Consider the following 26,603-nt stretch of genomic DNA (forward strand, 5'->3'; position numbering starts at 1 on the left):
TGCAAGCAATAGCCTGATATTAACAATTAATGAAAATCGGCTGTTATTGCAATCAAGTGCAAATTACTTCTAAATGCAATGCTAAAAATATTGTCTTCAACATGAAGTTTTGTGAAATGATGCCTTGCATTCTGGGAGCTGCTTATTCACTGAGGTGAGAAGCCCAAATGCACAAGGCCAAATCCTCGGTAACATCTGCCTTGCAGAATGAGTCTGTGGAACCACGTCACTGTGGTGAGTTACCCATTATGCATAGGATTGTTACAAGTCAGACATCTTTCTCCCACTGCTGCCTAAAGGAAGAGTGTATGATCATGAGGCAAGGGATGTGACCTTGATTTATTTAGACCCACGCTTTCTCGGATCCAGTCTGGCCAGATGTACAATCGCAGAAATCCCAAAGTGGGCTTATGGACATATTTTCCCTTCAATTTTTTGATTTATTTTCCATTCAATTCAGCTTTTTATTGATTGTAGAAACATGTTAGGTTTGGCATTCATCCATTAATCTTTTGGATGGAGACTCCTCTTTTTTTTCAGAAATAGGACATCCATTTAATTTCAAGCAAGGAGCCAGAAGTTTGTTTTATTTTTGAGAACGTGGATTACATGTTCTGTGCCGCACATGTTGAGCTCTGAAAAGAATAATTTATTATCAATGTGTATGTTCCAAATAGAATTTACTTCGGATGACATGAATATGAAAAAGTACATTTTATACAGAGTAACATAACCTAATTTTGACTCCTTTGAAAAGGTTATTTACAGCAAGAATTGTGAGCTTCCAAAGATCTTGTAATATGGTAAAACTGCCTGAAACTCTTTACTGAAGCTTCATCATAAAAGCCACATAGGAACTATTAAGTGAGACAGCCAACAGTTTGGTCAAAAGCACAATGAGAATTTCATCATCGAATAACAGGGGTCAGGAGGTAAAATGATCTTTACAGAGGGTACACTTTGACTCCACCCCACCACCCATATCTCCACCCTGACATTCTATCAAAGCATACCCTCTGCAAAGATTATATGATTTTTCTTTACCTCCCTACCATCCACTACAGATAGTGGATGGTCATATGTGCAGCTGAAGCATATCTCAAGCCCTGGTTATGCGACCACTGACGCCAAGCAGGCAATCTCCAAAGAGCATTGATAATGGCTGGGGTCATTCACTGGTCTTGTAAAAACACTGCCCAGAAGAAGGCAATGGTAAACCTCTTTTGTAAAAAAAAACTTGCCAAGAACAATCATGGTCATGAAAACACCATGATCACCCATGTCATATGACATGGCACATAACAAAGGAACAATGCTTTGACATCCAATGATCAAGTCTTTGTCGAACCATATATTACATTTGCAGTCTAGTTCAGCTGGAAATAGTTGACAAGATAGTGTGGGAGCATCTCCAGAAATGACCAAATATGTAAACCAGTGCTTAACAATCTTTTTAGCCCAATGCACCCCCCCAAAGCATTTTCTTATTTGCCAAAGCCCCCCTAAAGTACCCTCATAGTTGCCAACGCCCCTCTGAGGGATAATTTATGTCCTGGTGCCCTGATAGTGTAAAGCAGTGTGTTCCAACCTTTTTTAGCCCAACACCCCGCTAAAGCACCTTCATACTCGTTAATGCCCCTCTTATGCACGAGGTACTTTCTGACACCCCCAAAAGTTTAGAAACATGTCAACCATATGCTAACATGAGAAAAATCATTCTGCTTTAAATTTTTGTTTGTCTTTAAACCTAGCATACACAGTACCTTTGTGCTGTACAGCAGCTTCAATATCAGTGTGATCCTTGGGCTTGATGGTTTTTAGTTGAAATTGAGACAGCAAAAGCCTTAAGTCCCACATGTAACAATTCCAAGTGGTTTCTGTTTTTTGTGAGTATGAGGTTCACTGCACAGAAGCTTCTTTCAACAAGGTTTGTGCCTTGGATTGGCGTATTGCTCAAGAGATTGTGCCGGAGGATTGGCGTATTGCTCATGTGGTTCCATTGTTTAAAAAGGTTTCTAGAAGTAAGCCTAGCAATTATAGACCTGTCAGTTTGACATCAGTGGTGGGTAAATTAATGGAAAGGATTCTTAGAGATAGTATTTATAATTATCTGGATAGACAGGATCTGATTAGAAGTAGCCAGCATGGATTTGTGCATGGAAGGTCATGTTTGACAAACCTTATTGAATTTTTTGAAGAAGTTACGAGGAATGTTGACCAGGGTAAGGCAGTGGATGTAGTCTATATGGACTTCAGCAAGGCCTTTGACAAAGTTCCACATGGAAGGTTAGTTAAGAAGATTCAGTTGTTAGGTATTAATGCTGGAGTAATAAAAAGGATTCAACAGTGGCTAGATGGGAGATGCCAGAGAGTAGTGGTGGATAATTGTTTATCGGGATGGAGGCCGGTGACTAGCGGGGTGCCTCAGGGATCTGTTTTGGGCCCAATGTTGTTTGTAATATACATAAATGATCTGGATGATGGGGTGGTAAATTGGATTAGTAAGTATGCCGATGATACTAAGGTAGGAGGTGTTGTGGATAATGAGGTGGGTTTTCAAAGCTTGCAGGGAGATTTATGCCGGTTAGAAGAATGGCTGAACATTGGCAGATGGAGTTTAATGCTGAGAAGTGTGAGGTTCTACATTTTGGCAGGAATAATCCAAATAGAATATACAAGATAAATGGTAGGGCATTGAGGAATGCAGTGGAACAGAGAGATTTCGGAATAACAATGCATAGTTCCCTGAAAGTGGAGTCTCATGTAGATAGGGTGATGAAGAAGGCTTTTGGAACGCTGGCCTTTATAAATCAGAGCATTGAGTACAGAAGTTGGGATGTAATGTTAAAATTGTACAAGGCATTGGTAAGGCCAAATTTGGAATATTGTGTACAGTTCTGGTCACCGAATTATAGGAAAGATATCAATAAATTAGAGAGTGCAGAGACGATTTACTAGGATGTTACCTGGGTTTCAGCACTTAAGTTACAGAGAAAGGTTGAACAAGTTAGGTCTCTATTCATTGGAGCGTAGAAGGTTGAGGGGGGATTTGATCGAGGTATTTAAGATTTTGAGAGGGATAGATAGAGTTGACGTGAATAGGCTGTTTCCATTGAGAGTAGGGGAGATTCAAACGAGAGGACATGATTTGAGAGTTAGGGGGCAGAAGTTTAAGGGAAACACGAGGGGGTATTTCTTTAATCAGAGAGTGATAGCTGTGTGGAATGAGCTTCCTGTAGAAGTAGTAGAGGCCAGTTCAGTTGTGTCATTTAAGGTAAAATTGGATAGGTATATGGACAGGAAAGGAGTGGAGGGTTATGGGCTGAGTGCGGGTAGGTGGGACTAGGTGAGATTAAGAGTTTGGCACGGACTAGGAGGGCCGAGATGGCCTGTTTCCGTGCTGTGATTGTTATATGGTTATAAGGTAGGAGGATGGAAATGCAATGAATAGCAGTTTGCCTCTTCTCTAAAGACCAGGAAACTTCATATGACAGTGCAGCCACATACCACAAAATCCAACATTTTGAAAAGCATTTTTGCTTCTTCATCATTCTGAATTCCAATAATTTCTTTATGCAAGCTCTCTTCCTGTTCATCTACCTTGCAAAGAAATGGGCTATGTTCCATTTTGGAATTTCCAGATTGTTCAAATCCTTGAATCGATTGTGAAATTCCTTTTTCAGTGACTGCAGCTGTAAGCAGTACTCTTGCAAATCACCATCTCTAAAAGAGAGACACACTTTCCATGCAGGGAAACTGTGAGAACATTCTTCTCCCAATGTTTTGCTTATGTTTTTCCAGTTTTCCGATAAAAGTGGATGCTGTACCTTTTGCCTGGATTGAATTGAAATTCTGGCCCTGCAGTTTCACATTTGGAACGTTCATTTTGTCATCCAGATTAGCTAGATATACCACATCTCCACGTAGAAGTCAATCTTATTTCCTAAGCTCTTGACAACTTTCAGCAAAGCTTCAACCAAAGTGTCAAAAAGATCAAAGAAGCATTTCAAGCAGCAGCCTTTTGACAGCCAAAGCACTTCAGTGTAAAGCAGCAAGTATTCAAACTCTTCATTGTTATCTTGGCATAACTGGTGAAATATTCTGTTATTTAATGGATGAGCTTTCATTTTGTTGATTGCAGATATTACAAGAGTCATGCTTGAAAAAAGATCCATCTCAAATTCAGTTGTATCACGAATTCTGTTTTTTCTAGCTTTGTGCATAGCTGATAATCAATGCCCTCACTCATTTCATCAAGACAACGAGCCACAGAGTTATTACTCAGAGGAACTGATTTTAAATACTGGTAGCCATTTTGAGAACAGTGGTGAACACTTCTGGTACAGCAGAGATTATTAATCTTTCACCATTTGTGTGAGATTTTCCACATTTTGCTATCATTTTGGAAATGTTATAAAAAGCAATGAGACCATTATCAAGGTCATTTTTAGCTTTCTTGACAAATGATTGAGTGTGCAACACTTTTCAAATGCTTCTTTCATCTTCTGGAACTGATTAATACCATAATTAGCTTTTTCAGCGTGTCTTTTATGGAAATGTTCCTGCAATTTTGATGGTTTCGTGGCTTCATTAGACAGTACTGTATTCCGAACAAGACACATGGGATGTCGTTGATCTGATGGGAACAGAATAAAACCATATGTAACATTGTATTGACACACTTTCTGTAGATTCTGTTTCTTAGCAGGATTAGAATTCAAGACTTCATTGCCTTCAGGCTCATAGAGATTGTGCTGTATGTATTTATCCATCATTAATGGGGCTGAATTAAAATTAAAAATTAACACAAACTGGGAATGCCTATCAGATGTTGATGACACAGTTTGTCAGGTCTCGTGCCTCAAGTTAGGATGCCACCTAAACCCCCCCCCCCCCCACTAGGAATCTTGAATGTGCCCCATTGATTTCTAGTTCTCCTAACACCCACTTAGGATACATAACCACACCTTTGGGAATCACTGATATAAACTCTATACAAGCTGTGTCTTCTTTGGATAATATCAGCTGCTTCTCTTGTTATGGAAATAACTTGTTTGAAGCTAGCCTGCCTGCTTTCTGTGGCTGAAGAATAAAAACATTGCTTTCTGAAGCCACATTTGTCGAGTTAATGCAACACACACAAAATGCTGATGGAACGCAGCAGGCCAGGCAGCATCTATAGGAAGAAGCACTGTTGATGTTTCGGGCCGAGACCCTTCATCAGGATTAACTGAAAGAAAAGATAATAAGAGATTTGAAAGTAGGAGGGGGAGGGGGAAATGTGAAATGATAGGAGAAGACAGGAGGGGTGGGGTGAAGCTAAGAGGTGGAAAGGTGATTGGCAAAAGGGATACAGAGCTGGAGAAGGGAAAGGATCATGGAACAGGAGGCCCAGTGTGAAAGAAAGGGGGAGGGGAGCACCAGAGGGAGATGGAGAACAGGCAGAGAGAGAAAAAAAGGTTTTAATTCAGCCCCATTAATGATGGATAAATATAAGGTGTTGTTCCTTCACACACTGTATATACCGTCTGGGTAGCCTCCAAACTGATGGCATGAACATTCACTGCTCTAACTTCCGTTAATGCCCCTCCTCCCCTTCTTACCCCATCCCTGATTTATTTATTTTTCCCCCTCCCTTTTTTTTTCTCTTTCTGCCCATCACTTTGCCTGTTCTCCATCTCCCTCTGCTGCTCCCCTCCCCCTTTCTTTCTCTGTAGGCCTCCTGTCCCATGATCCTTTCCCTTCTCTAGCTCTGTATCCCTTTTGCCAAACACCTTTCCAGCTCTTAGCTTCACCCCACTCCCTCCGGTCTTCTCCCATCATTTTGCATTTCCCCCTCCCCCTCCTACTTTCAAATCTCTTATTATCTTTTCTTTCAGTTAATCCTGATGAAGGGTCTCGGCCCGAAACATCAACTGTGCTTCTTCCTCTAGATGCTGCCTGGCCTGCTGCGTACCACCAGCCTTTTTGTGTGTGTTGCTTGAATTTTCAGCATCTGCAGATTTCCTCATCTTTGCTTTGTCCAGTTAATGATGCAGCAAAAATTTCAGAAGTACATGGTACAGTAAAGGTCTGTCAAGTAGACAATTAATTATTGATTTTAAATAGCTCATAAAATAAATTAACTGATTCCTCTCATTGGTTTGGCCAAACTTTATCACATGAAAACTTTTGAACTGCCGAGAATTATCAACACCAGAGTGATTTCTGATTGTGATTGTTTAAGGGAATCAGCAAGAAATTTCCAATTTTTTTTCCACAAATTGGTTCAAACTTTAAATGATCTTTTGCAGGAAGTTACGTTGCTTCAGGTGGGATGGAAATGGTGTACTTAATGATTCATATGGCAGTGTAATTGTGTAAGACAGAATGTGCTTTTCTGTGCGTCTGGACTTAGCTGTTGAGCTATATCATGATTCATTCTTTCATCTCCTTTGCCAAAATAAGTGGTCAGTTGCCAATGTCGATACTTGCTAGTGGCTTCAGACAAGGAATGTGCTTTATCATTCAGGGTTTTGTAATGGTTTGAAGTAGAGAATATTACTTTCTACATTCCAGAAATTTCTGAACGAATAATGCAATCCACAAGCTTCTGTACAATAGAGGGTGAGGTAGCCACAGAAATAAATACTTTCCTCTTCACCAAGGGACATGTCCTAGTTTGCAATCACAAAGGAACCAATTGTTCAATGTGAGATCAAGTCAGAAATGGAATGGAGAAACCACATTTTGCAGAATCTACATTAAACTTTATACTCCCAAGAGATAGAATGGAAACTTCCCAGTCTTAATGTTCAGATGCAAGACATCAGCCCCTTTACAGGAAATGCAAATGAAACCATTAACATAGGTTCAATGGATTTCTTATCTTATGTTTCCAAAACTCAAATCCATTAATTTCTCTTTACTGCTATTTTTATTGTTGAAAAAATGGAAATTGAGGTCAATGAATGCTGAAAAAAAGTATTTTATCTACATGTCCTTATTAGAGGCTTGCAATGAATGGGATTGCTGCTTCCAGCTGTTGGCATGAATATCAATTGCTCCTTCTGGCAAAACATTCTTTCATCCCACCCCTCACTTCTTCTATTCCTCACTATGGATGACCTCTTACCTCTGCTCAGCTGCCTATCATCTTCCCTTTCCATTTCTCCTATGGTCCACTCTCATCCCCCATCATTCCATCACCTTCACCTCCAGCCCTTTACCTTTCCCACTCACATGGCTTCACCTATCACCTTCTTCCCTAACCCCACCTTTATGTTCTAGCATTTTTTCCCTTCCTTCTCAGTTCTGAAGAAGGGTCTTGGCTGTTTGGTCATTTCCATTGGCTGTCTGACCTGTTGAGTTCCTCCAGCATTTTATGTATGTTTGTCTAGTATAGATTTTTTTAACAAGGAGATATGATGCAAGTCCTGAGACTATAACTCCTTCTTCTGAACTCTTGATGCTACGTTCATCAAGCATTAAGCCTGCTTCCTAATTGGCAAAGGGAGACTAACAGTGATTAGAAGCAGAGAATGAAGAAAATGGAGTAGGCATGCAGTTATTGCCAAGATGTACACTTGAATGGAAATTTATCATCAAGACTGCTGCAATAGAATTATTGGCTTCAGATGAGTACAATACACTCCAAGGAAATACCCTGATCCATAAATAATGTTGAAAATAACATTTGAAGTACACAAAGAGCAGCAAAAGGATTTTGAGGCAAGATGTGGGTGATGAACTCTTCATGACACTGGGCAGAACTGGTGAAATGCTATCCACTGTCTGAAGGGAGCTGCTTGAATGAAGTGCTTTTTTTCTTCTTTGGAGCCTTCAACCCATTCTGAAAAGCTGTTTATATTGAAATGACTAACATAAAGAGAACAAACATAACCAATGGGAGCATGGAGATTTTCCAAGAACTTCAGACATGCTTAAAGATGAAATAAGCAATGCAATCCCTACATTAAATGGTTATCTTAGAAAAATCATGCTTTGAACTAAACTCAAACTATGGGGTATCTTTGCACACTTCCTTCTTCTCAAACAGTGCATTGGGATTGAAGATGATTTGATTATATACCAGTTTTCTGAATTCCAAGTGAAAGACAAAGCCAATGTGGGAAAAAGACTCTTCCATAATGGGCGGCCAGGTGGGTAATTTAAGTTTGATGCTGTCTTTCCAACAATTTATATAATCTGTGCTTCTGATGCATGGATTCAGTAGCATCCCAAATGCTCCTTCACCACTTTAAACAGTCATGGACCAGATTTTTTTTAGGTTTTTAGATTTTTTAGATTTTTTTTAGAGTTTTGTTTATCAAGAAGGTTTTGTGTACATTCTTGATTATTTCCCCCCTTTCTGCTGATGTTCTCTTTGTGTGACGCAGCTCTAAATAGAGCATCAATTTTAAGAGTTGGGCATGAGGTGGCCTGCTCAATGGAGTCAGAAGCCGAATCAGGTTTATTATCACCGGCATGTGACATGAAATTTGTTAACTTTGTAGCAGCAGTTCAACACAAGACATAATATAGATCAAAATAAATAAATAAATTACTAAATCTTATTCAGAGTACTTTATACAGTATATGTATATTGAATAGATTAAAAATTGTGCAAGAAATTATATAAATTTAAAAAAAGTGAGGTGGTGTCCAAGGGATTGATGTCCATTTGGGAATTGGATGGCACAGGGGAAGAAGCTGTTCCTAGATCGCTGAGTGTGTGCCTTCAGACTTCTGTACCTCCTACCTGATGGTAACAGTGAGAAAAGGGCATGCCTTGGTTGCTAGAGATCCTTGATAATGGATGCTGCCTTTCTGATACACCACTTCTTGAAGCTGTCCTGGGTACTTTGTAGGCTAGTACTCAAGATAGAGCCGACTAGATTTACAACCCTCTGCAGCTTCTTTCAGTCCTGTGTAGTAGCCCTCCCCCCACCCATACCAGACAGTGATGCAATCTGTCAAAATACTCTCCACAGTACATCTATAGAAGTTTTTGACTGTATTTGTTGACATACCAAATCTCTTCAAACTCCTAATGCTCCTAATGAAGTATAGCTGCTGTCTTGCCTTCTTTATAACTGCATCAATATGTTGGGGCCAGATTCGATCCTCAGAGATTTTGACACACAGGAACTTGAAACTGCTCACTCTCTCCACTTCTGATCCCTCTATGAGGATTGGTATAGGTTCCTTCATCTTACCTTTCCTGAAGTCCACAATCAGCTCTTTTGTCTTACTGACGTTGAGTGCCAGGTTGTTGCTGTGGCACCACTCCACTAGTTGGCATATTTCACTCCTGTACACCCTCTCGTCACCACCTGAGATTCTACCAAAAATGGTTGTATTGTCAGCAAATTTATATATGGTATTTGAGCTATGTCTAGCCACACAGTTACGGGTATAGACAGAGTGGAGCAGTGGGCTAAGCACACACTCCTGAGGTGCGCCAGTGTTGATCATCAGTGAGGAAGAGATGTTATCACCAACTTGCACAGATTGTGGTCTTCCAGTTAGGAAGTCAAGGATCCAATTGCAGAGTCATGTATAGAAGCCCGGCTTCTGCAACATCTCAGTCAGGATTGTGGGAATGATGGTATTAAATGCTGAGCTATAGTCGATGAACAGCATCCTGACGCAGGTGTTTGTGTTGTCCAGGTGATCTAAAGCTGAGTGGAGAGCCGTTGAGATTGCATCTGCCGTTGACCTTTTGTGGCTTAATACTCAGATACTCAGTTAATCACTTACTCAGAATGTAAGTATGGTTTCATTGCTGTGGAAGTTAGTCTGTGAGGGAATATCGATCTCATTGCCTGTCCCTCCAGGGAATTTGTATATGAACTTTGCCATGTACAACTTCAAGCACTATGTGGGGTGCAGTACAGATCATCTTACATGGCCTTTCTCAACTTTACTGAAGTCTTTGACTCCATCAGCTGGGAGGGTGTGTGGGGCAACCTCCTTAAATTTGGCTTTCCACTAAAATTTGTATCTATTATGAGTCTACAACATGATAGCATGTTCCTAAGCAATGGAACAACAACAAACCCAACTTCAGTGAAGGCCGGTATTAAGGATGCATCATTGCCACAGCCTTTCAAAAACTTTTCAATTTTTCTCATCATAATCCTTCCTACAGGACTAATGGCAAATTATTCTGCTTGCAGCAATTGACTGCTATGCAAGATAGGGAAACAGATCCTGGAAGGTGTCCTAATTTAAATTTCCCAAATATCGATTGGCATCTCCCTAGAGCGAGGGGTTTAGATGGGGTGGAGCTTGTTAAGTATGGTCAGGAAGGTTTCTTGACACAATATGTAGATAAGCCTACAAGAGGAGACACTGTGCTTGATTTGGTATTGGGAAATGAACCTGGTCAGGTGTCAGATCTCTCAGTGGGAGAGCATTTTGGAGATAATGATCATAATTCTATTATCTTTACAATAGCATTGGAGAGAGATAGGAACAGACAAGTTAGAAAAGTGTTTAATTGGAGTAAGGGGAATTAAGAGGCTATAAGCAGGAACTTGGAAGCTTAAGTTGGGAACAGATGTTCTCAGGGAAAGGTACAGAAGAAATGAGACAAATGTTCAGGGGATATTTGTGTGGAGTTCTGCATAGGTACGTTCCAATGAGACAGGGAAGTTATGGTAGGGTACAGGAACCGTGGTGTACAATGGCTCTAGTAAATCTGGTCAAGAAGAAAAAAGCTTACGAAGGGTTCAGAGAGCTAGGTAATGTTAGTGATCTGGAAGATTATAAGGCTAACAGGAAGGAGCTTAAGAAGGAAATTAGGAGAGCCAGAAGGGGCCATGAGAAGGCCTTGGCAGGCAGGATTAAGGATAACCCAAAGACATTCTACAAGTATGTGAAGAGCAAGAGGATAAGATGTGAAAGAATAGGAACTATCAAGTGTGACAGTGGGAAAGTGTGTATAGAACCGGAGGAAATAGCAGAGGTACTTAATGAATACTTTACTTCAGCATTCACTATGGAAAAGGATCTTGGTGATTGTAGTGGTGACTTGAAGTGGACTGAAAAGCTTGAGCATGTAGATGTTAAGAAAGAGGATGTGCTGGAGCTTTTAGAAAGCATCAAGTTGGATAAGTCGCCGGGACCAGATTGGATGTACCCCAGGCTACTGTTGGAGGTGAGGGAGGAGATTGCTGAGCCTCTGATGATGATCTGTGCATCATCAATGGGGATGGGAGAGGTTCCAGAGGATTGGAGGGTTGCGGATGTTGTTCCTTTATTCAAGAAAGGGAGTAGAGATAGCCCAGGAAATTATAGACCAGTGAGTCTTACTTCAGTGGTTGGTAAGTTGATGGAGAAGATCCTGAGAGGCAGGATTTATGAACATTTGGAGAGGTATAATATAATTAGGAATAGTCAGCATGGCTTTGTCAAGGGCAGGTCATGCCTTACGAGCCTGATTGAATTTTTTTAGAATGTGACTAAACACATTAATGAAGGAAGAGCAGTAGATATAGTGTATATGGATTTCAACAAGACATTTGATAAGGTACCCCATGAAAGGCTTATTGAGAAAGTAAGGAGGCATGAGTTCCAAGGGGATATTGCTTTGTGGATCCAGAACTGGTTTGCCCACAGAAGGCAAAGAGTGGTTGTAGATGGGTCAGATTCTGCACTGAGGTCGGTGACCAATGGTCTGCTTCAGGGATCTGTTCTGGGACCCTTACTCTTCGTGATTTTTATCAATGACGTGGATGAGGAAGTGGAGAGATGGGTTATTAAGTCTGCTGATGACACAATGATTAGGGGGTGTTGTGGATAGTGTGGAGGGCTGTCAGAGGTTACAAGATGATAGGATGCAAAACTGGGCTGAGAAGTGGCAGATGGTGTTCAACCCAGATAAGTGTGAAGTGGTTCATTTTAGTAGGTCAAATATGATGCCAGAATATAGTAGTAATGGTAAGACTCTTGGCAGTGTGGAGGATCAGAGGATCTTGGGGTCCGAGTCTATAGGATGCTCAAAGCAGCTGCACAGGTTGACTCTGTGGTTAAGAAGGCATACGGTGTATTGGCCTTCATCAATCGTGGAATTGAATTTAGGAGCCGAGAGCTAATGTTGCAGCTATATAAGACCCTGGTCAGACCCCACTTGGAGTACTGTACTCAGTTCTGCTCACCTCACTACAGGAAGGGTGTGGAAACCATAGAAAGGGTGCAGAGGAGATTTACAAGGATGTTGCCTGAATTGGGGACCATGCCTTATGAAGACAGGTTGTGTGAACTTGGCCTTTTCTCCTTGGAATGATGGATGATGAGAGGGGACCTGATAGAGGTGTATAAGATGATGAAAGGCATTGATCATGTGGATAGTTAGAGGCTTTTACCGAGGGATAAAAGGGCTGCCACAAGAGGGCACAGGTTTAAGGTGCTCGGGAGTAGGTACAGCGGAGATGTCAGGGGTAAGTGTTTTTATGCAGAGAGTGGAATGTGTGGAATGGGCTGCCAGCAATGGTGGTGGAGGCGAATACGATACACTCCAAAACTAACACCAGCTCAGAAGTCGATCTACAAAGTGCAGGTAAAGCACTCACACGTGCTCGGTCATTGAGCTCCAAGCCATTGTCAACTTGTCTACTGCTGAAGGATAAAAGAGAAAGTGGGTCTTATATTCAACCTCTGCTTAATGAAGACCCCCTATCTATTATCAGATGGTTCTTTGATGAAAAGAGTTCATTTTTCAGGAAAAACACAGACCACTTCTTACATATTAGGCTTCATCCCTTCGTGAAGCCCGAAATTGCTGATGAAATTTGCATTCATTTTTATTCTGCCAGCAAAATTTTTGATCAGTTAAATAAAAGAATGTTCAAAGGTCATGATCTCAGAATTTACACAGGATCTACTGGACAGCAGTGCTCCTTCCTATATGCTTTCGATATCTGTTCAAGTACAGTTACTTACTAAACAAATCCTCATAGAGGGATCAGAAGCAGAGAGAGCGTGCAGTTTGAAGTTCCTGGGTGTCAAGATCTCTGAGGACCTAACCTGATCTAAGCATATCGAAGCACATGTAAAGAAGGCAAGACAGCATCTATACTTCATTAGGAGTTTGAAGAGACTTGGTATGTCAACAAATACATTGAAAAACTTCTATAGATGTAACATGGAGAGCATTCTAACAGGCTACATCACTATCTGGTATGGGGGGGGGGGGAGGGTCGCTAATGCACAGGACCGAAGGGAGCTGCAGAGGGTTGTAAATTTAGTCAGAGTTGGCTCCATCTTGGGTACTAGCCTACAAAGTACGCAGGACACCTTCAAGGAGCGGTGTCTCAGAAATGCAGCATCCATTATTAAAGGGCTCCAGCACCCAGGGCATGCCCTTTTCTCACTGTTACCATCAGGTAGGAGGCACAGAAGCCTGAAGGCACACACTCAGAAATTCAGGAACAGCTTCTTCCCCTTTGCCATCCGATTCCTAAATGGTCATTGAATCCATGAACACTACATCACTTTTTTAATTTGTATTATTTCTGTGTTTTTGCACAATTTTTTTACCTGTTCAACATACATAGACTGTAACTTATTATTATTGTTATTATTATTATTACTATTATTATTTCCCTCCTTTTCTAAATTATATTTTGCATTGAACTGCTGCTGCTGCTAAGTTAATAAATTTCTCAACATATGCCAGTGATAATAAACCTAATTCTGATTCTGATATGTTCCTTTAGCATGCATGAAACCTACACAGCAGGAATTTATTGGTATATAACCATATCCCTTCTATATTGACTGTTCAGACTGAGGTTCATGTAACCTAGTGTTCACCCAGATTCCCCTCCCCTGCTAAACCAGCATTTGTTGGGCTGGATTAGTTTCCTGCCCACTGAAGAAAAAAATGATCCTTTGCTTGTTCTGTAAGCAGAAAATTCAAGGGGTGGCAGTAACTAATATGTTGAGGTTGGCTCTGTGAACCTGATATTTCAGCCCATGCAATAGCCATCCACTGTCCCCTTAGTTTGGAACACAGTAGTTCATCCTGTGCCTGTGCATTACTCTTCCTGGTGTTTTCATAGAAAATCTCAAAATAATATACTTTTCATACCACCACTTCCTCAGTAAAGTTGGCTATTTATACCATCCTGTGTTTGTTGTTATGCATTATTTAAAGAGAAATATTTTACTCAAGAGGAGGAGTGGTGGGAATTAACCTTCAAAAGGTGGGTGGTCTGGATTGTAAAACCTAGACCAATTTTCCTGCCCACGGATGGGCGAGTAATCACAGCTCCCACTACTTCACCTGGCCATTTAAGTAAATAATGAGACTGATGAAGTGGAGTCGTCAAAGTTAACCAGCTTCGCAGGTTTAACCCCTGTATGGTCATAGCAAAAAGCTATGAGACCAAAGTGGAGAGGGAAAATTGTGAGGTGCATTTCACTCCAACCACTTCAGTTACCTTCTTCAAACAAGAGAAAATCTGCAGTTGTTGGAAATCCAAGCAACACACACAAAATGCTGGAGGAACTCAGCAGGCCAGGCAGCATTTATGGAAAAGAGTACAGTCAACATTTCGGGCTCATCAATTGAACCACTTCCCACCCCCTCCTGTTGTTTGTCCTGCTCTTCTTGGTTGGAGATCCATGGAAGCTCTGAGCACCAAACCTTGTTCTTATGCAGGCCCAAATCTCACTGTTGGTCGTGTGGTGTATCGCTAACCTTCTGGAGCCTCTACTTAGTGAGCTGGATCTGTCAAATACCTGAAATGCATCTTCAGGATGCCAGTGTCTCACAGAGAAATCCTTTCTCTCACTTTCAACCTGATTACTTAAGCTTCTGGAAGGTTTACATCAGCCAGGGTTGGTGGGCAAGCTTTGTCTCCAAACAACCAACTCTGCTTCCAGTTACAAGAAGAGATTGAGAGTATGAATTGCTACAAGATCAATGTATCATGCAAACCTTTCTATGAGGATCCTTTTATAGCTGTATACCAGCAACATGCAGCAAATTGCATCCCATTAGTGAACTGTCTGTCTTTTAGGCTACATCCACACTAGAACAGATAATTTTGAAAACATCAGTTTCACGTAAAAACGATAGGCGTGCACACTATGTGTTTTTAAAGGTATCTCTGTCTACATTGAAACAGAGATTTCGGTGAATCTCCTCCTACTGTGCATGCGCAGGACACATGCGATCTGTTTGGTGTTGAATCTCGGTGTGAAAGTGCGCATTTGTGTAGTTACAGACTAGAAAAACTTAAAACGACGGACATCTGTTGGGTCTCGTGCAGGAGAACTTAAAAAGTAAAAAAAAATACTGGAGTGTACGGAGGCAACCGACAGGAAATTCACGGACAGATTGACCCAGCTGACGATGAACATTGAAAAACTGACTAACTCTGTTGCATTAATAAAGCACCTTGTTAAATGTGTAAAACATGTCTGCATCAGTGTTATCTTGTATTTCCATACAATGTTACATTAGACTGTTACACATCTATTGTCAGGGAAGTACTTACATAAATAGGTAAACCACCTTCATACGGGCAAGGACAGAAAACAGGGAAGAGTGAGTATACTTATTTATTCAGTAAGTTATGGGTCAAAGTATTTGGTGAGTATATTTCTAACTCTTCTGGCATCAGTCTCGTTGCCATCTGTTCTGAAATTGTTAGGTTGCGTTCAAGAAAACAATGAAATAGCGCACTGCCGTCTGACAGTGCTTCCAGAAGTCTCTGGTTACCACGTCCACACTGATCTGCCCGAGCAGCATTTTTAAAAATACCCACCCTGGAAAGCGTTTCTGAAAAGCTCTGGTTTCGGGGGACGAAAACGCCATTTTAGTGTGGACGGAGGGTAAAAAGGAAGAGAAAAAGCTTCGATCACAGATTTATCCAGTGTAGTGTGGATGTAGCCTAAATTGCTTCATGTGCGGAATCAATAGTGTCCTGACCAGAGCATAAGTTTGCTGTTTATTCTTTAATTTTCATTATTTTAAAGCCCTTTTGTGTATCGAAATAATGAAAGATAAACAATATTTATTCCATTACATTTAAGTTGCTTTCACAATATTTTAGTTATTTTCATCAAATGAAACAGTTTTCGGGATTCTCAGATTATCAATAATATTGAAACACTTACTGGCTAACCTTTGCCAAAACCACTTCAGTGGTTGGCAGTCACAAGGCCAAAAGAAGATTAATTTGAATTTGGGGCTGCCACAAGGACTCAGAGACAGTGGGGCCAGTTTGATCGCAAGGTAGGTGAAGCATGGTAATCACAGATATACCCACAGAATATCACTGATATACCCATATACTCTTATATTCATGGCTATCCTCCCTTTTACCAAATAGCTCATAACCAGGAAAATGCAGCATACATGGTCTTATAACTTTGAGAAATGTTTATATCATATTATAACACCATCCACCAATCAGACAATGCAATAGTTAAATAATTTTTCTTCCAAGGGCCAAAGATTATGAGGCTGTGAAAATAATTTGGTGCCACTGGTCTATAGAGAGTAAAATAAAATGTGAATTTCAGCATGCAAATGGCCCACTGTGAAATGGAATTAAGTGTCAGTGAGAAAGCATTCTCAAATTTATCACAATCACATTCTTAGATTTCATTATTGAAGCCTTCCTTTAGAAAGCCTATTTAGAACAGAAGTAGCTTATTCAATGCCTTGAGCCTATTCCATAATCAGGTTAAATTAATCTGATCTAAATCTCAACGGTACTTACTTTTTTTTTTGTGTGTTTCCCTTAAAACCCTGTTTATAAAGCAGGGCCAATTCTACTCTTGAAAAATAATCCATTTACCCCATATGTATAGCACACTATTTTCACTCTCCTTTCTGTGGAAAAGTGTCTTCGTTGGTCCATCCTAACTTTAATCAGAATGATCTTCATGTTTTGGATTCATTCACCACAGGAAATAGCTTTTTCACATCCCCTTTTTGAATTCATTTACCACTTTGGCGACTTCAATTAGAATTCCATGCTACTTAATAAACTCAGCCAAACATCGGCCAAGTGTCTACAGCCCATTCCCAAATTTTATCTCTGTAAGCTCTGATACTGGTCTGGAAATTTGTGCTGGTCCAATTCCAAATCCTCCTGTATCTTTAGTGCCAAAAACGGAAAGTTATCCTGAGTTGATCTAACCAAGGCCTTAAGCAGCCAAAGCATCAGTTCCAGCATTCATGTCTAATCATCATGAGATAAACAATAAACTTTCATTATGTAATACTTTAAATACTGTGCAGCTAGTGATTTCTGCATTCATAAATTACTTTATCCCCCCCCCCCCCCAGAGCTCCTAATCTTCTGGCAAGAAAAAAATATTATAAACTACCTTTCAATGGTGCAAAGTGGATGACCTCGTAATTCTCCCACACTGCACGTCACTTGCCTCAATTCTGCTCTGTCTTTGACCCTTCGGTAATTTACTACGTAGGTCACTCCATTTGGGAACTTAGTTTCATCTGTAGGTTTGGATTGATAATTCTGAATTCCCTCTGTCGATTTGGACAAACAAGTCTAGATTCTTTTCACTGGGTGATTTATATATGGCGGAATGCTAAGCAGATATCCCTATCTGTTGCAATTAATACAATCTCTTTATCCCCTACTTCTTCCCTCCCTTATTTTAAATAATTAGCACATGTTTAATCTGTTTGAAAGATTTAATAATCAATGGATTGTTCAACAATTTTCCAAACTGAATTATTACTCTTTTTAGCACATCTACGCAAAAAATAATTGCTCTAATTCTTTAAATATTGGATAAGTGCTTTCATTGACATAAAATATTGATGCATCCTTTTTTTTAGTTTAAATCATGAGAATGTAAAATCTGGATTATTACTTTGAATATATTTTATTTTGCATTAAAGTTGTTTATTGGAAACTGTCTAAGGAAAAACATGGGCAAGATTCAGAAAGTAAAGATGGGTAGCAGAATTGGAAAAGAAAAGCTCCTGTTCTTTCTTGTTCTGCAGCAAGAAAAATGAAAAACAAAGGAATAAGAATGCAATTTATTTAATGTTTTGAAACTAAATTCTTGCTGTGGTTTACAGAGCATTCAGATCTTGGTGCACCGTAGTTGTAGGTTTACAGAAGCCAGTTGTGCAAATGGATTTCAATATCTGTTTTACTTGTTGCAGGAAGTGTCTCACAGCTGCCAGTACATTCAGTTCTGCTGAAATATTCCTTATTCATTATTCCAAATTGAATGACTGTACTTCGGGCTTCAAGAGTTGTGAAACCACTTACCATGTTTTTCCTTGGCTTAAGTTCACAAACATGGACTATTACTTAAAATAGTGATCAAGATGAGAAGCCAAACAGTTTCTTTTATAATTCATTATCATTTTCTGCTTTCTGAAAGATTGGTTCCATACTTTACCTACTGTTGTCATCCTTGGCTCTTCTATGTCTCGAGGCCATGGATTCAAGCCAACTCCAGAGACTGGAGAGCACTTGAATGAGCATTGTCATTGGTGCCATCTTTTAAAGGACTGAATTATCCAAGGACTTCCTCTTGGATAATTCAAAGAAAAGTGGAAAAGTTTTTGTAAGAGTCCTGCCAGTGCCAATGTATTCAAGGCCATTCATCAGTGACATCAGGGTAGTTTGGCTCATTCACTCAAATAGCTTTTACATTTTCATCAAGATGTAGTAATTTGTTTTTTTTTAACTTCAATGTAATCCACCATTGGAAATGGGACACAAACGTGAAAGGTAAACAAACACTTCATGAGGTCAATTTTCTCTACACCTTATCCCATCCCAACCCCACTCCCTTTCTCAACAACACGCACAAGATGCTAGAGGATCTCAGGAGGCCAGGCAGCATCTATGAAAAAGAATAAACAGATGTCATTTTAGGCCAAGACCCTTCATCAGGATTGGAAAGGAAGGGGAGACGACAGAGTAAGCTGGGGGGGGGGGGGGGGGGGAAGGAAGGACAAAGTACAAGCAGGCAGTTGATAGGGGAAACTAGGAGAGGGAAAGGGGTGAAGTAAGAGCTGGGAAGTTGATTGGTGAAAGGTATAAAGGGCTGGAGAATGATAAAGGAGAGGGGAGGGACAATTACCAGAAGTTTGAGAAATTGATGTGCATGCCATCAGATTGGAGCTACCCAGACAGAATATAAGGTGTTGCTCCTCCAACCTGAATGTGGCTTCACTGTGGCAGTAGGGGAAGCCTAGATGCTGCCTGGCCTGCTGAGTTCCTCCAGTATTTTGTGTGTGTTGCTTGGATTTCCAGCATCTGCAAATTTTATCACTCCCATTCTCTACATTCCTCACTCAATTTAAACTTTGAACCAATGTCTACATAATTGCACACTCCTCCAACTTAACATAGCCTGGCTTAAAACTCCCTCCCTAGGGACTCTGATTCTCTGGTATCCTGGTATATTTGTGAGTTCTTCAACCAATTTATAATCTCCATTATGGTTCTATAAACTATCAAGGAAACTCATTCCTGTCTGCTAATTCGAATTTTCACTAACATCAGGATATCCCCTAGGTAATTCAAGTAAATCATTTTAATCAGTGTTCTCTATGCCTAGTAACTCCCTCTGTTGATCTATTCCACGCATAATTGTTTTATGTGTTTCTCCTTTGAAAAGTCCCTGACTTCCATGACCATGTACATAAGTTCCATGCAATTGAGATACAGTTGTGTACCTGTTCCCTGCCATTGATTTGATCATGTGCACTGGTGTGTTAGCCAGTTGATTTGGATCGCCTACTGATGGACAGTATAGCTGAGAGAATAGGGTTTGACAGGCTGAAGGTATCCTACCTGTCCCTCCTCTCACCCTGATCCTTGTTGTTGAGAACTGCCTTTCAGCAAGTTTTTTGCACAGAAAGAGATGTCTAGCCAGTGATGACTTTATACACTCAACACCACCCCCCACCCACCCAACGTGCTCAGATAGAGAGGTGACTTTTAACATCATAGTGATCAAGTGAGGAAACAAGCCCTTCAGCCCATCATGTCCTATGCTAATCCTATTTTAATTCTCATGTATCACCATCAACTTCAGCTGCACCCCAATTCTCATGTAATACACCTGCTCTAAGGCCCATTCACTGAAGCTAATTAATCTACAAACAGTATGACTTTGCCAAGGGTCCAGACATCCAGAGAAAACCTGCAAAGTTATAGGGAGACAAGAGATTCTGCAGATGCTGGAAATCTTGAGCAACACACAAAAAAATGCTGGAAGTTCTCAGCAAGTCAAGCAGCATCCATGGGAGAGAAATAAACAATTGATATTTCAGGCCAAGGCCTTTCATGAGGTGTTCCAGTTTAGAATCCTGGCCCAAAATTTCAACTGTTTATGTCCTTCCATAGATGCTGTCGAACCTGTTGAGCTCCTTGAATGTTTTACATGTGTTGCTCAAGGTCACAGGGGAAACATGCACAATGACAGCACCTGAGGTCAGGATCAAACCTGGGTCTCTGGAACGATGACATAGCAGCTCTAACTGTTGTGTCACAGGACTAGCCAGTGTTCTCTTATAGTGCAGAATCCAAACCTTTGGAAAAATAATCCCAGTATTCACACAGTGCTTTGAATCAATTCCAATGTGGATACCTTTAAAGCTGCAAGTGGTGGTATCTTTAAATCATTCTGGTTGACTGAAGAGACATATCTTCTACCTTCTTCCTAGCTATTATCAGATCCTATCAGATGCTTTTGTCAAGTTAATTTTTATTCTAAAGAGTAACTGTGCTGTACCTTAGGATAAGAACCACCATCCTCTGAAGCTCCTCAGTTTCTGTCCCCACCATCCCACTTGTTTTCTACTTGGAACTCCAGGGGATGATATAATTGCATACACACTTGTAAAAAAGAGATGTGAGATCACTGGGTTACTTACAACCATGTGTGAAAATCACAACAAAAATTACCATCAAAAACTCGTAGATGCTGAACATCTGAAATCAAAACACAAAATACCAGAAACTCTCAGTCCATCAACAATAGTTAGTGTTTCAGGTCAAAAATGTTTCAGAAGTTCTGATGAAGACTCTCCAAACTAAATTATTAATTTCCTTTCTCTTTCAACAGATACTGCTTGAGCGGCTAAGTTTTTGAAGCATATTTTTACGTCCTTGGTGTTAGGCCAATGTTCATATATGAAGAAGTGAGTGGAACAAATGTACAAGGAGGGTCGTGAGAATACGGCAGTAACTGCACAAGCTTTGGCTACATTCTCGTTCATTGTTCTTTCAACATGGTTTTCTTGCAAATATCCACATTCTGTTCTGTATTCAGCTGCCTCTGACGTTTGCCATCTTATCCCCAAATAGTGGAGGAGAACTGGAGATCTCTGCACAACTCCTAATATTACGGTGCTCTGTAGATGAAAATCAAATGACCCCAGAGTACAGTGACATTGCATCCGTTTCTAACCCACACGGAAGTTTGAATCTTGGACTTTTCAAAAGGATTTTTATTTGTTTAAGCACTTCTCTTTAGATGTAAAACCCTCAAAGGAGATCACCAGTAGTGTCATGCACAAAATTCAACCCATAATGAAAATTTGAACTTTATTCTTTTTGTTCACTGAAAAAGCAGCCAGGAGTTTGAACCTCCCTTTGCTCTGCAGCCGTGCTACATAGAGGCTCTGCACTCATTGGCCTTTCTCGGTTGAAATGCTGGAAATGCACAGTCAGTCTTATTTACTCATCATGTTACTTAGCTTCCAGTTATAGGTAACCAGAGCTCATTCAACACTGATTCAGTCCATTTAGCTGATTGGATCTGTGCTGACTACCAATGACCATTTATACCAATCCTACATTAACCTTGCCTGCATCTCCCTACGCTTTCATCAACTAGTCCTAGATTCTGTCATCCACTTACACAAAGGTAATTGACAGTGACCAATTTGCATGTCTTTAGGTTGTCGGAGGAAACTAGAGCATCCAGAAGCACCTCATCCAGCAAAAGGGAGTTTGTACAAACTCCACACAGACAACACCACAGGTCAGGATTTAACCAAGGCTGCTGGGGATATGAAGCAGTAACTCTATTAACTGCACAGCCCTGATTTTATCATTGCCTTCCTATCATGTGAATAAGAGGACCACTTTTGTTGTAGGTGAGGTTGGTGAGATGGAGGTGGATGCCTATATCAAGAACAAAAGGTCCATAAAGGACTGTCTGCTTGGGTTCTGCTGGGTTTCCAGCACCTACCGACTGTATATCAAGTGGCTTGGTGCAAAATAACTTTTCTGCTGATTATGTAACCATATGACTCTTTGCGGTCCATGCTGACCTTACCTGTTCAATATCTTTCATGTTAATTGAGGTACCCTTCATAATGGAAAAATATTGCTTTTAATATAAGTTTTGCAAATTAGTGCACTTACAAATAAAATACCCTTCTTTCAAAAGTAAGATGTTGGAAGTTTCAAATTAAATCAGAAAATGCTGGAAAGGCTCAAGGTCATTATGTGGAGGGAGGGAGAGAGACATGAGCTGGCAGTTTCCCAGGTGAAAGGCCATTTTGCGTTACCTCCCTGTTCACACATGCTGTGACTAAGCTGGACAAAGCGTGGCTGAGCGCTAGTACACACAGCAGCCTGAGCCCCTCACTCTCAACAGCTCACAGGCCATTCGTCACTGCCTCAGCAGAGGTTTCCACACATTCACCAATCTGTTCATTGATAAGAGAAGACTCAAGCAACACGTTGTAACAAAGTACTCAGTATCCACAAATTCAATGATATCCTTTAACACTGTTCTTTACTTTGATGAACTACTGCAGTGAGTAAATACCCTAAATACTTGTGACTCAGTATCCAATTTTAGAACTTAACTAATTTGATTCACTGAAATGGGCAAATGAACAATTTTAATCCACCTGTTTAAGGTTAACGTATGCTGTAATTAGCAAGAACATTGCCATATATAAGGAGTTTCCAAAGTATTGCATCCCTTGTGTATAAGAATTACAGATACTCAATTAGATTCAAATCTAAGATTAATTATCTTTGAACATATCAGTTATGCTTATGCCTTGGCTGCATCGTATCTTAATTATCTACATACAGTATTGTAAAATATATCCAATTGTTCCTTGAAAATATCATTACTGACCTCTTATAGATGAAATCTATATTTATATGTGACTCTTACATTAGAAATATGACAACAATCTTATATTAATGTGTTATAATCTTATATTACTATGTTACTATAAATTTACCTAGGATTTATACACTATTTGCTTCATTCAGAGGCAGAGTAAGGAAATAATGATCTCCTTATGATTAATGCTGAATTCCTTTGGCAAACCAGGGACCTTTCTAATACATAAACAAGTGGGTTCAGATAATTGTTTTGACAGCATTTCATGTCTTAGTAAATGAATGGGATGGATTTTGTGGTTAGTGGCAACAGTCCTCACCACCGATCTCGAAGAAAACTGCCCGCATGGATTGAGTTATGGGTTGCGGTCGGTTCAAGGTGATCCTTTCAATTCAGCAGAGCAATGATGTCATCAAGCTGGCTATTCATGTTAAAATTTCTCACAGACAGCAAAGCATAAGTAAAATGCACCAATTTCATTTAATATTATAAGTACTTTTGTAACTTCTAGACAAATATTGGAGAAAAATATGATTTGAGTAGAAACTGAAACATCAAATAGTGGTAACGTATTACAGTTGCTTGAATTTAGCTGAATTAGAATACTTTTCGAGGCACGGAGAAATTTCTAGGCAGTAAACATGGATTAGTATGCCATTAAACCTCACACAAACTCCTTGCAGCAGTGCTAATATTTTTGTGTATTTTAAAGTGTGATTAATTTGTAAATACCTTAAATTTGCATGAGTTCAAGGTGATGTAGCCTCTGAAGAAGGGCTGAATCACTGTCACCAACTTTGTGAGTTCCACTTTAAATAATACATGCAGTTATCTCTGATCTGCTTGTCCTTTTCACTGGGTCGCAAATGCCTGTTTCTTCACTTCACTTCACTTCAGGTTTATCAGACCGTCTGTTCCAGCAATGCCGAACAAAGTTAAAAAAAATTAAATGGGCACAGCACATCTACCCAGAAAAACAGTTTTGTTACATTCACCCCTAGCAACAAATAATTTGTCAAATTGTGAACTCTGGTGTCTGCCAAGTGTTTAAACACATTTCAGTGCATTGCTGAAATGTACTGACATTTTTATACACAGTGTGCTCTTTTAAATAACACTGTACTGGAAATGACAGAAAGTGACCTCCATCAGTAAATCAGTCAAGCAGCCTTCCTGTTTTGAAATAATAGCCAGCACATTCTAAACCTGGGAGAATAGAGTTGACGGAATCAAGCCAGGTGCTGTTTGTACACAGATACCTTGTAAAATCTGCAAATATATTTTCTATAACATAATGCATTGCTGAAAATATTAGTTATAAACTTATACAATTTAGTCTGATGTAAATATCAACATGTGAATTTATGGTTCAGAGTAACAGTAGTAGTATTTGGAACTAATTAGCACTTTTCATAATGAATTTCCTCCAAGGGTTCCGCACTGACCTTTTAATTTGATTTAGTTGACACTTAGTGTCGGCCGCGCTTCACTGCCAGAAGGTGTCGTGTTCAGGAGCTGTTCCTGGGCTGCTCTTGGAATCCAGAATGGCAATTCAGCGCAGAGCAGTTAGAAGTGCTAGATGATCTAATCAGAGTGAGTCACTGAACTGAAGGTCCAACATCATCACAGGGTCTTTTCAAGTAATTTCCTAGCAATTTTCAATCCCCAGTCAAATTTATTAATTCAACAATAATTATACACGCATCAGATTTTATCCTTTGGTTACCACATTCTTTGTTTTTGTTTTGAATTGTATTTATTTGATATTTCTTCTGAGCTCTTTTCTCTCAAAAACCAATCCTTCTGTCTCTTATTTTTCCTTCTGTTATGATTTGACGCCATTGCATCACACTTGAATAGCACCAAATGAACTGCATCTAAACTAAACCGTAAGTAGCAAGCTATAAGCCAAAAGAATCCAAGTACTTAGTTTAGAAAGGCATCACTCATTTAGAAGAACAATGATTAAAATTGTTGCTGGCATGTTGGTGCGTATAAGGTACCCATGCAGAAAGCCACCAGGGAAGTGTACTGACTTCACACCACATACAACATTTGTCTTATGACATTTATTTAAAGTTTTGACCATGTGCTGACTCATAATGACTTTAAGGTAGGTCTCTTTCTTGAGAAAATACCAAGGGGTGACCCAATAAACATTGTTGAAGTTATGAGTTTTGATAGAGTGAATATAGGAAAGGAGCATGACCAGAGGCCTCCAACATGGGATATCCAACCAAAAATCCTCTTTACTCATAGACCTGGGGAACATGGTCATCACAGAGAGCAATCAGAGTCAATGCTGTGGAAATATTTCAGAGATAGATTAACAAAAGAGGGAGATGGAAATAGAATGCATCATTGAAAGATTTAAATACAGGAAGATGGGAGGAGTCTCGTGTGGAGCATAGGCATCAGTATGCGCCAGTTGGACTGATTGGCTTCTTTCTGTGCTGTAAATGCTGTTTGATATAGCATGACTAGGCCTGACTCAGGTAAAGTTAAAGGGTTTACTCTTCCTGAACTACTGCTATAAAGTCCCAGGTCAGCAGGTTCCTACTGGAGATTCTTACATAAACTTTCCTCATTTCTGATCATACCTGCCTTCACTTTCCTCAAATACCTTTATCCATCATTATCCCAACTAGCCAATTATTGGCCATTACCATCCAATACCAACACCTTTGCAGTCTTTCCTCATAATTCTTGTGAAATCCTCCCTCTGATCTTCCTCCAATGCACACCCAGGGTGTGGGACTCTTACGATAATATCAGAGTGTGGATTCACTGAACAACAGTTGACAGAATTAGAGTCATTCTGACTTTTGTGCACATGACATACCTGGGCAGTTTTCCACTTTGAGTAGATGTCAGAGTTGTATTTGTTCTGGAATATCTTGGCTGCAGCCCCAGTCAGTTCTGAACAACAAGGTTTCACTGCTCCAAGAGAACAATATTGGGAATAGGAGCTGCTGGGAATGCTGTCATTCTTCCCTTATTCACCTACTCATGGAAGCCTTGTATGTATTTTGCCAAATATTAGTCCAACCTTGGTCCAAATGAGGCTAAAGAAATGGCATTGCAGAGAAGATACAAGATTGACCCTTCTTGATATCAAGTAGGTGCCTGAGTTATTGCTGCCTCAAAAAACACTAAAACTGCCAGTAATGGGGAAAAATATACATTAGCTAGAATATACCCAATACCATCTTATGTGGTCCTGAGCATAAGGCATTATAGCATGACTTTCTTAGGGCTGTCATCAGCTGCTTCAGCAGGCAACTTTTTTGCATCAAAAGGCCAGAAGTGGAAACATTCACAAATGATTCCACAAAACTGACTTTGCAATATCTCGGACTATGATGTAGTTTGTACATCTTGCATGTTGTTGACCTTTGTCTAATAATTGTCTAATAACACCCAGTTCAAATAAATGATTACATTCAAAGACCAGAAGACATAGGAGCAGATTAGGCCATTCAGCCCATCAAGATTGATCTGACATT

General features: G+C 40.0%; 1 long non-coding RNA gene across 1 annotated transcript; it reads right to left on the bottom strand.

Annotated features, from left to right (window-relative positions):
- Window positions 1-550: 550 nt before the first annotated feature.
- On the bottom strand, window positions 551-24,629 carry LOC132384423 (uncharacterized). The gene is made up of 3 exons (XR_009508889.1): window positions 24,543-24,629; window positions 23,830-24,008; window positions 551-4,636 (listed from the first exon to the last, which is right to left on the bottom strand). It is a non-coding gene; the product is annotated as an uncharacterized LOC132384423 (long non-coding RNA).
- Between the last annotated feature and the right edge of the window lie 1,974 nt (window positions 24,630-26,603).

Source organism: Hypanus sabinus, chromosome 2, assembly GCF_030144855.1.
Source record: "Hypanus sabinus isolate sHypSab1 chromosome 2, sHypSab1.hap1, whole genome shotgun sequence".
Classification (NCBI taxonomy): domain Eukaryota; kingdom Metazoa; phylum Chordata; class Chondrichthyes; order Myliobatiformes; family Dasyatidae; genus Hypanus; species Hypanus sabinus.